Source organism: Pimephales promelas, chromosome 8 (genome assembly GCF_988280905.1).
Source record: "Pimephales promelas chromosome 8, fPimPro1.hap1.1, whole genome shotgun sequence".
NCBI classification, from domain to species: Eukaryota; Metazoa; Chordata; class Actinopteri; order Cypriniformes; family Leuciscidae; genus Pimephales; species Pimephales promelas.
This window is the reverse complement of record NC_142776.1, coordinates 3,059,533-3,071,631: the sequence shown is the minus strand read 5'-3', so window position 1 is coordinate 3,071,631 and position 12,099 is coordinate 3,059,533. Positions and strand designations below refer to the sequence as shown.

Below are 12,099 nucleotides of genomic sequence, written 5' to 3'. Positions count from 1 at the left end.
AGACTGAACGCTCTTCACTGCTGGTTCCGTCCAGCCATCCAGAGACTGAACGCTCTTCACTGCTGGTTCCGTCCAGCCCTCCAGAGACTGAACGCTCTTCACTGCTGGTTCCGTCCAGCCCCCCAGAGACTGAACGCTCTTCACTGCTGGTTCCGTCCAGCCCTCCAGAGACAGTATGCTCTTCACTGCTGGGTCCGTCCAGCCCTCCAGAAACTGAACGCTCTTCACTGCTGGCTCCGTCCAGCCCTCCAGAGACTGAACGCTCTTCACTGCTGGTTCCGTCCAGCCCTCCAGAGACTGAATGCTCTTCACTGCTGGTTCCGTCCAGCCCTCCAGAGACAGTATGCTCTTCACTGCTGGTTCCGTCCAGCCCTCCAGAGACTGAATGCTCTTCACTGCTGGTTCCGTCCAGCCCTCCAGAGACTGAATGCTCTTCACTGCTGGTTCCGTCCAGCCCTCCAGAGACAGTATGCTCTTCACTGCTGGTTCCGTCCAGCCCTCCAGAGACTGAACGCTCTTCACTGCTGGTTCCGTCCAGCCCTCCAGAGACTGAACGCTCTTCACTGCTGGTTCCGTCCAGCCCTCCAGAGACTGAACGCTCTTCACTGCTGGTTCCGTCCAGTCTCTCCGAGCCCGAGCTCTCTTCTTCGCTGGGCCCGACCAGCCCAGCCCCAGAGACCGTCCAGCCAGCGCCACAGACCGTCCAGCCAGCGCCAGAGACCGTCCAGCCTGTGCCGGAGACCGTCCAGTCTGCTCCGCCCTGGTCTCGCCCTCAGCCTGCTCCGCCCTGGTCTCGCCCTCAGCCTGCTCCGCCCTGGTCTCGCCCTCAGCCTGCTCCGCCCTGGTCTCGCCCTCAGCCTGCTCCGCCCTGGCCACGCCCTCAGCCTGCTTCGCCCTGGCCACGCCCTCAGCCTGCTTCGCCCTGGCCACGCCCTCAGCCTGCTTCGCCCTGGTCTCGCCCTCAGCCTGCTCCGCCCTGGCCACGCCCTCAGCCTGCTTCGCCCTGGTCTCGCCCTCAGCCTGCTCCGCCCTGGCCACGCCCTCAGCCTGTTCCGCCCTGGCCACGCCCTCAGCCTGCTCCGCCCTGGCCACGCCCTCAGCCTGCTCCGCCCTGGCCACGCCCTCAGCCTGCTCCGCCCTGGCCACGCCCTCAGCCTGCTCCGCCATGGCCACGCCCCTCTCAGCCCCCAGTTCGTCCCCCCTCCTTCCTCTGTTCTGCGGCGTGAGGTCACGCCTCCCGGGAGGGGGGAGTTCTGTCACAGTCCTCCGTCTGCACCAGTCTGTCTTGTCTTCAGCACTACACTTCCCAGGATCCTCTCGTCACCCTATCCCGTGTTCACTCCCTCATCAGCCACCTGTTCCTCGTCTTGATCATCTGTTTCACCTGTTTTCACCCCATTATGTTTGATTATTCTGTGTATTTAGTTCCCTCTGTTTTACTCAATGATTGTCGGTCGATGTTGTATGTTACCCGGAGATTCCCTGTCCTCCTACCCGTATGTTTGATTAAAATGAGTATCTTCACGTTCATCTGGACTCCTCCTATTCCTTCTGCCTGCACTCCTGCACTCCACCATCTCACACCGTGACAATTATATATTTCAAAGGCAGAGTCCATACTTTTTTCCAATCAATATGATCAAATAAATTCATCCAATTTGAAGCCACATATGGAATTGTTACAAGCTCTTTTTGAAAGAGTGATCTAATTCTAATATTAAGTGATGATTTATTTGACAGAAAGCATAATTTTCCTATTGGGTGTTCAAATGGGTTTAACTGAGGAAAAGTGTCAGATGATCTAACAAAGTCCTTTAGAAGCATAACAACTCCATTAGGAATCGCGTCCATTACAATGGAAAATTCCTTGGGAGTTACTGGGAAATTGAATTTACATAAAAACTCTTCATAATTTAAAATATATCCTTCAGAATTCAGTAACTGGGAAACAGTCAACACATTTTTCTCAAACCAATTACTAAAAAACAAAGATTTCTTCTTATATACAATATTTTGATTGTTCCAAATGAAGTAACGGTGAGGGGAAAAATTGTGTTTAAAGATTAAAGACCATGCAAGTAATGCTTGCTTGTGGAACTTTGATAAGTTGTAAGGGACTCTAGCAATATTATAATTGCACACCAATAAGAAAGGGAGACCACCTAATTTCGAAAAATAGTAATTAGGGATAAAGTTCCAGATTGAATTTGTATTACATAAAAAATGTCTAAGCCAGTTAATTTTAAAAGTGTTGTTCAGAGATGAGAAATCAAAAAAATTTAAGCCGCCTTTATCATACGTATGATTACTGACTTCTTAACATAATGTATTTTGTTCTTCCAAATGAAATTGAAGAGAATTTTATCAACTGACCTACACATTTTGTTGTCCACATTTAGAGAGAGTGCAGGGTATGTTAACCTGGAAATGCCCTCCGCCTTAGCAAGCAGTGCTCTGCCTCTCAAGGTCAAGTCTCTCTGCAACCATAGATTAAATCTTCTTTGGGCTTTAACTATAACAGGGTCAAAATTCAAGGTACATCTGTTAACTTGATCTTTACTGACCACAATGCCTAAATAAGTAACTACAGATTTAACTGGAATATTATAAAAGGAGGGTGTTGTGCAATCTTTAATAGACATTAACTCACATTTACTTAAGTTTAGATTAAGTCCTGAAGCTTTAGAGAATAGATTTATACAATTAATTGCCAATGGGATTTGGGAAGCATCTCTTAAAAATAAGGTGGTGTCATCCACTAATTGACTGATAAAAACTTCTCTATCTGCTATATGGATAATACCGCTTTCACAGATGAATGTTGAGAGTAGCTGCACACAAATTAAAAATAAATAGGGGGAAATGGGGCATCCTTGTCTGACTCCTCTAGACAAACTAAACCTTGGGGATGTGCCACTCTTTAATTTAATCGAACAGCTTCCGTTATTGTAAAGAGTTTTGATTACTTTGCAAAATTTCTCCCCAAAACCAAATCTATGTAATGACTTAATAATGAATTGGTGCTCTAAAGAATCGAACGCCTTATAAAAATCTAAAAAAAAGAATAAAGCTGTCCTCCTGTATCAATTCTGAATAATCTAAAAGATCAAGAACTAACCTTATATTATTAACAATATGTCTATTAGTCATGAAACCAGATTGCGTCTCATCTATTACAGAATCCAAAACAGATTTTAATCTTTTAGCAAACAAAAGAGCTAAAATTTTATAATCATTGTTAAGCAGAGATACAGGACGCCAATTGTCAATTAAAAGTAGATCTTTCTTGGGTTTTGGAATTAAAGTAATTAATCCTTGAGTGAGAGTTGGGGGGAGAGTCTCATTCTGTATACTTTCTTCAAAAACCTTAAGCAAAAAAGGGGATAACTCTTCAGAAAATTGTTTGTAGAATTCTGCGCTTAGCCCGTCAGTTCCGAGGATCCTGGGAAGTGTCGTGAAAGACAGCTGCAGGATGACGTCTTTACTGTCTTTCTGGGTCTTGAAAGTGGTATTTGCGTATAGACGGTCAATGGAGGAACAGAAATCATAAAAAAAGTGTTTCATCGTGTGTTCTGAAGATGAACGAAAGTTTTATGGGTTTGGAACGACATGAGGATGAGTAATACTTTTAATTTTGGGGTGAACTAACTCTTTAAAACTGCAAATAGTTCCTTTTCAAATAAATGATTAGGGGAGAGCGGGGCACAACCTATCGCATTTTGGTTTTGGCTCAGTTAATTAAAAAAAATAATTAGGTTAGATTAATTTTTTTTTTTTTTTTACACAAGCAACATACACATCTCTGCTACAAATGACCACTTAAAGTTTGTTAGTTGTAACACTTGTGTGTAACACACTTAATTCAGTACAATTTTATTTGAATAGTTTACAGACAGTAAACTATACTGTATAGTTTAGTTGTATACTGATACAGACAGACAGGCATACTAATAAGACCATTTTGCAAGATGTAAACAACACTGGTCCAGAATACTTCCTGTTTCAGTTTGTAACTGTTTTCTTTATTTCACATGTAAAGAAAACATCTTAAAGATGTTTGTTTAACTTTTTGATTCAGTTTTATATGTTCTGTTGGTTGTAAAAAGCGGCTACTGGCATTTTCACACAGACATACTGATGCAGACAGACAGACAAACTAACATACATACACAGACATACTGATACAGACAGACAGACATACTGATATACATACACAGACACACTGAGACAGACAGACATATTGAGAGACAGACATTTACTGATGCAAACTGATATACATACTGTACACAGACACACTGAGACAGACAGACAGACATACTAATATACATACACAGACATACAAGCTGCGTTTCCATTACATTTCAATTTGCGCAGATTGAAATTGCGAAATACGCTCAATGGAAACACGTCAATTTCGCAAAAACTCCCGTTTATCGCAAAAAAGTTTTTACGCTCGCATGAGGAGGTTTTTCAGGCAATTCGAAAAAGGATTTTTTCGCAAAACTGCAATGGAAACGGATTTTGCCCCATTAAACCCACTCCTAAACCTACAACTCCACCCCTCAGATCTGGATCCGACTGATCTCGTGTACTGCAATGAGGTGCTGTTGTAAAAGTGTCATAAAAGGAGTCTATTTGACTTGTACACTATATTCCAAGTCTTCTGGATCCACACAATAGATTTACATTTACTGACTGAAAAGTATTTGCTCAAAGCTCTCAAATTTCATGCATATGTATTTAAACGTGGAGCATCAAGACTGCATAAAAGAGTGGCTCACACATTCTGCCAATCCACGGAAGAAAGCAAGTTTTTAAACAACATGAGGATGGGTAAATAATGACAGAGTGTTTAATTGGTTCATTATTCTTCTCTGGAGCATGGCAGTATGAAATAGTGTTATTGAACCTAAAGGGATGTACATTTATAAGTATGTATATTTGTAGCTGGCATTATATATTTATACACAAAGGATGATTTTTTGTTGTTGATTGAATCGGGTATTTTTCCCTGCTAAGTCCACAGCGAATTTAACACGATGAAAGAAGTAACTTGTGTACGACAGCTGTTTTTCCTTCTGTCCGGCAGTGAGTGCGTTGAAATGAAAATATACGGTTTATTAAATATTTTGTTAACTATGATCTTTACTATGAGCTCAGATGAACTTTAATGGACACTCGCTGATACGCTTTCTTTCGCTGATGTTGCATGGATGATGCATTCTCTTAATCCAGAAGGTTCTCTATTCAATAAAAAAGAAAATGAATTTACAACACTTGATCACTGCCTTTATACACTGTGAACCTTTTCTATGTTTTTCTATGTTGTACATTGCAAAAAAAAAAAAAAAAAAAAATCCATCTGGGTGTCAAAACACCACAATTGACTTTCTTCCATCCATCCATCCATCGGGTGTGAATGGTAAAGGTGAATAACTCTGGTCATTAGTGGTCGTGTAGAGTTGATTAGAGCGTCAGTGTGTGTCCTCTAGGCCGAGTCTTCACTCCAATCCCTCTGATGAATGATGTCTGCGGTTCTAGCAGTGCAGTGGGTAAGTGATGTGGCTTTTTGATGAGCTGTTTGCTGTTTGGAGGTTTTCCTCTCTAATGGGAGGGAAGAAACTATTACCCAGCAGCTGGAGAGAGTTATCAGAGCAGACCTGTTGTGGCCTCAAGATACACCACTAGTGAAAGCTGCTCTCACACACACTCACACATGCAGCAGAGAGGAAAAACACAGTTAAATCAAAAGTAATAAGTGTCATTGTTATGTAAAATAACCATATTTCACCAAAACGCATTAAGACATTTCGCTTCTGAGCCTTTGACATGAAAACGAGAAGGAATACCAGCCATTTTTCAAGCAGTTATGTGGAAATCGGCTGAGATGGGTGTGTTGAGGATTGAACACAGCTGAGAAGTTTGGGAGCCACAGCATCAACTTGATATGCATGACACAAACACCATACTTCTCAAGAACATCGTGCGGGCTGAAATACTAAGAAATACTGATTATATTGCCAAAAGTATATCGATTTCTACACATGTAATGAACTCAGGCCACACACTCACTCACACACACACACACACACACACACACACACACACACACACACACACACACACACACACACATGCTGGTGCGAGTAAAGATATCTTATAAAAAGTCCCTGAAGGAAATGGATTCAGTTTATTCTGGGATATGTAGTTTGTGAAGTGAGTAAACAGTAGCCTAAATCTATGGTATAAATCTCCATTCAGAGCGGTTTAATAATTAGGTTAATAGACTTTTTATTACATGGCCCAATCAAACGCTTCTTATCATTTATAGATAACATATCCACACAACCAAAGATTGTGTGCTTTTGCGTCTAATCTTCAAAAGCACAATTCAAGAGCAAGCAGAGTGGATTTAGGCACTCCTAAATGACCCGACGCTGTCATTGCTCAGTTTACCTGAATTCACCTATAGGTTGTCCCCAATAAATTAGCATTTTAAAGAGAAGACACTTAAAAGGTAACTAAACACTAAACCAACTGTTTTCAGTTAATGATCTGTAAGAATGGAGCTTTTTAAATGCTGATCATTGATTCGAGTAACTTTTTTAACATTTGGGTATAAAGTGTTTGATTTCTACAATGAGAATGGTGTAAAAAAACGTCTTAGTGCTGCCCTCTTCAGGTTGAACGGTAGCTACTGCAGTTGAATTTGACATTTCTCCAAAATGCTTCAGTAATATGGTTTGATATGAGGTGTGTATACTGTATGGGATGTCCCGTATACGAATTGTCCATTAGTTTTTTCTACTTATTAGAAATGAGGTATTTATGGACCTCTGAAATCGAATAATGTGACATTTCTCCAAAATGCTTCAGTAAAATAGTTTGATACAAATATCATAGAACTAGACAAGAGTTTTAATGTCATGATTTAATATTAATGACATTTTAAATTATGTTAAATGTTATAATTCTAAATGTTTATTGTGCCTTTGAAGTGTTTTGATGCACGTGCGCGTCAAAGACAGGAGCGCCCGCGAGGCCGCGAGCGAGCAGATGGAAACAGGAAACGTCATCAACTGACAAACAGCAAAACTAGCTTCTGTCTCTCGCTGTTTTTAACTGCTTTCAGGTAAGTTAAGTTAACATAATCACACATATAATACATACAAACGTTCCTGACACCTTTCTTATGTAATTGATAAGCCTCTCTTGAATATTTACCTTATAGAAATGGTTTTGTGTCTTCGAATAGTCCGTTAGCATCTCAACAGTTTTCAGAAGAGGTAAGTTGAAGTTAGCTACACTATCTGAAGCTCTTGTTTTATATAAGTTTGGGGTTTTAACCACATTTCTGTGTAGATAACAATTTTTGATAGTATTGTTTTGCTGGTCATTTGTCAATGGGTGATTGGAAGTAAGCTAATTTATTTAGCCTAAAATAACGCGCTGTAATCAGTGACGTCACTTAACGTTACAAATATTGATTAAAAATGTGATTTCACAAGGAAAAAACCTCCACAATAAAAGGGGGATTTTGTTTAATCCTGATAATAATGTCATATGCATTTATTTCCTAATATCTACAGTACTGTGCAGAAGTCTTAGACACACTAGTATTTTCGCCTCAAACAAATGGTTTTAAGCCAGTTATTTATATATTTTGTTGTAGTGTCTCAGTAGGAAATATCAGTTTACATTTCCAGACATTAATTGTAATAATCCAGTGAATTTTTGAATGCACAAGGATTCTGACAACAGCCAATGCTCAGGTCGGATCTCACCATCATCGAGTGCATCTGAAATTATATGAAGAAACAGAAAAAAACAGAGACTAAGACCAGAAGAACTGCGGCAAAAAGTACATGACGAAGGTGAGTTTCACAATAGCTGCCAGTATCACAAACCAAAAGACAGAACACAACACAACAGGCCTTCATCCATATGAACTATGAACTTTACTCCATTATACTAGTACAACAAAGTTCCCTTTAAATCAGTAAAACTGTAAATGCTATTGGCTAATCGTGCCGGCGACGAGGGCCGGTGGTCTACGAAATTTCCCGGTAGATTTTTTGGTCCCACTCCGCCCCTGATTAAAGGACTTCAAATAATTCAAAAATGAAGTCTATTTTCAACTTCACCTTTCATTCTAAAATGCATCGACCCGTTTTCCAGATGTAAAGGACAATCTTTAATGATCTGGCTACATCTTGAGGAAATGAAATTGACGGGTCAATATTAAGTTGTAAGAAAAGGATAATGATTTGAAGAAGTGTCCTAAAATGCTAAATTTAATTAAAAAAAATATACTGAGATCATTGCAGAGGCATTTTTGTTATAATGCGCTACTCCACACATGATTATAACTTATTTTTACGATCAGTGCAATGCATGATGGTATGTTGGGCTTAGGTTAGTGACCATCGGTTGTACACTACTTTTCAAAATGCATTCTGGGATACATTGATTGGACTATATAGGGTATAATAATCATCACTATACATTCGGACAGCACTACAAAATGGCGAGCTCACTATATAGTCCACTATATAGTGAGTAATGGGAGATTTCGGACACAGCGGGTGTCTTTGTCTAGTATTGTATGTTTCTTGTCCAGGTTGCCTGTCGTTGTTCCTGTTCCTGTTCCATGCCTTTGTTTTGTGTTTTGAGTTTTGATTAAATTATATTAAAGTTTGCTTTTGGGTCCTTACCTGCTTGCCCTCCAGCCATTCATTACAGAATACTAGACCATAGTGATGGGCAGATCGAGGCTTAAACGGTCATGAAACCCCAAACCAAATTTTCTGAGATTTTAACAGAGGTATGTGTGTTGAACACCATTGAAGACAATGTTAGCATCTGTTAGATTTAATAATAAGGTTAAAATGGTTAAATTTGAGTTTTTTTCCACTTTTTTCGTCTTCCGGGTTTAAAATCTTCATCGTAGCGGGTGACGTCACGTGGCCATGCACTGCACAGTGCGTTGATGACTCATCGGTGTCTCATAATTATTAATGAGACTGAGTTTTCTTATCCAATGAGAAGACACGGCCTCTTAATTATTCATGACACCACGTGGATCTTTCCAACGACAGACATGTCAAACAAACTGTGATATCGAGTAGTAGATGAGAGAGGCAATCATGGGACGCAAGTATTTGTTTTCATGGTGCAAAGTCCAAGTGCGTTGAATATGTTCCCCGCGATGCTGCCCGGGCTAGACTCTGGCTCTGGACGTTTGGTTTGCCATCAACCACGGACACATCTAAACATGATCAAAACTAAGTTATAGTGTGTGCCGCGAACATTTTCTCGAGAGAGCTGCGAGAAGTGGAGAATGGGGACTTCGCCTTGTTGACAACTAATCCAAGTGCGTCTTGCGAGTGATGCAGCATCCCGAGGACTTTCTATCCCTTCAGATGTGTGTGTGTGTGTGTGTGTGTGTGTGTCTAAAATGAGAAGTCATCCACCTCCGCAGAGCCTTTATTATGAGGGTTCAGAGGGCGCGTAGACTATGCACGGAATGATTTTAAAAAAAATAATTTTTTATTAGATTTTAAATTTTGACAATAAACACACCAAAAAGAAACAGAACAAACAACAACCTATCTACCAATCCCTCCCACCCACCCCGCGGTCTCTTTATAATGGGGTACAAAATGGACAGATAAGTCAACAAAAAAACAGTCACAGGAAATATAAAACATTTAAAAAAATAAAAAAATAAGCGAAATGGGATAAAGTGTTCAAACTGAGTCCTGAACATTGCTTTGCGCAATATACTTGGAGACCTTATCAGCGGCTGTTGTGCAAATTTTTAGTGTTGAGATTTGAGCCAAGTTCACCCGAGCTGTGGATATTTCTAACATTATAATGTCCTAAAGTTGAAACAACCACTTGAATATATCCAAGGTATGTGGTGGGAGCCAGTGTTGAGCTAAGAGTTTTTTTGCAGACGTTAAGCCGGCCAGGTAGACAATTTTTTGCTGCTTAGAGAAGTCAAACTCAGAGTCATCATTCAGCAATAATACAGAGGGTATCACCGGAATCGGATATTCAATGATTTTCGATAAGATACCACATACCTCAGACCAAAAATTGTTTAACCTTTTCACATTCCCACATCATATGGAAAAAGGAACCAAGTTGTTGGTCAGGACATTTATCGCAAAAAGGATTGAAGGAGGAGTCAATACGATGTGTTTTCAGTTGGGTCCAATAAGTTCTGTGACAGAAGTTATAGTGAATCATTTGGTGATTGGGATTCCTAGATGAAGTGAAAATGTTCTGCCATACTCTTCCCCAGTCGGTGACATCCTCCTGTTGTTCACAGTCTCTTTGCCATGCACGCTTTATAGCTAGGCCATTTGCTGAAGCACGGAATGATTTTTTTAAGCGGAAAATTAATAATTTTTTTCTGAAATGTATTTATAGTGTTTATATAAACCACTATATATTTTATAATGACATTATAATTATACATGTAGCCTACATTAATATGTTTTAAATAGAATTACGATTACTGTAGGCTAATATATGTAGCAGGACATTCAGTTACTTTTGAAAGGACAATAATAAAGTGTCAGTGTATTTCATAAGACTTTTACTTTGCCAGTTATCCACAAGTTTCCGAGGGGCGCTCCTGTAAAAAATAAAGTGGGTGAAACTTCCGGTGACACGGCGGAAGTAGCATTCCAATGTTATTTTGTGTGTTAGTTAGCGAAGAGGCTAGCTGTTTTTCGGAGAATTATTTTACTATTTAAAGACGCAAATCTTTATGAGAGATGTCGTTACGGAGCTCAGGGACAACATGTGCTGTTCGCGGTTGTATGTATAACCGGACTAAACTAAACGTGATTGTTTTGAACATAAGCTGAAAACGAAATCTGAGTGATCCTGCAGAGCCCGTCTCTGATCCTGCCAACAACTGTAGTTTCCATCACCTCCCAAAAGACGACGAATCTTCCTGTGTACATTTGTTTAAATTCTTAATATTCTATAAACTCTATCAGCATGTGATACTGTTCGCTACTGATGTTACACCTAAACTCAGGATCAAAGCCTGTGTTGACAGAATACCAAATGTGCCAGTAATGTATTCAAGTAGCACATTCATTTATAATTTTGAATAAACTCCAAAGCACAATGACTAAGTGTATTTTTTTATTTTAATTGTTTGTCAGCTCGCACAACTGTCTGTCACCATGCCTTGTCTTGATGAGTATTGATTATTAATGTTATTATAATACTCCCAATCAACTACTGCGGACGGTAAAGGTACTGTTATTTCACCCTTTTGAATTTCGTTGAGGTTGTGTTCCCACATCGTTAGCTAGTTTGGATCGCTATAACTTGAATGACTGTCAACTGTTGAATGAACGAGTGTCAAGCATGTCAAATCGCGCTTTGTTTACTTCCAACCGGAAGTCGCGCCCACTTTTGACGCAAGGCCTCATGGGGCGTAGGAAACTTGTGGATATATAAAAATCTAGCATCTCCTTACGTTTTACCATTGCTTCTTAGTGACAGTCGATATGCATGGATGGGACATTGACGTGATGGCCATACCACACACACTCCCTCCCTTCTTCTCACAGCTAGCCACGCCCGTTTAAGTTGCATTTTTCAAAAAGATTTTGAGCTAGACTTGAGCTGAAAGAGGGGGGTTTCATGACCCTTTAATGTTGTTGGTCAGGACATTTATATGCATGTGGTTTCATGACTCTTTAATGAAGCTATGAAACAGTTGAAGCAAATGTGCCATTTTGTTTCGACGCTTCGAATCAATCCGACACCCGTCTCCATGGCGACACCTAGTGGTTTTCTAAAATATGAAGCTTGTAACCTGTAGTCTCTTCACATTGCATAATGTTATTTTAGTCATGAAAAATTTATAAAATAAATCAAGCCACAATGTCTCCGTTTCTTTTTTTTTTTTATTCTTTTTAAGATTTTTATTCAAAAATATGAATTTCTCTATATGTATATACATGTTGCGGCCACGAAAATGGCACTTGTTACAGAAAAAAAACATGTTACAGTAGTCTGCCCCCGAGCCAGTGTGTGTGTCTGCCCCCGAGCCAGTGTGTGTGTCTG

General features: G+C 40.1%; 1 protein-coding gene across 1 annotated transcript in view; it reads right to left on the bottom strand.

Moving 5' to 3' along the window:
- LOC148977630 (uncharacterized) overlaps nt 1-12,099 on the bottom strand; it is a 30,185-nt gene that overhangs the window by 16,820 nt on the left and 1,266 nt on the right. The window lies entirely within an intron of this gene.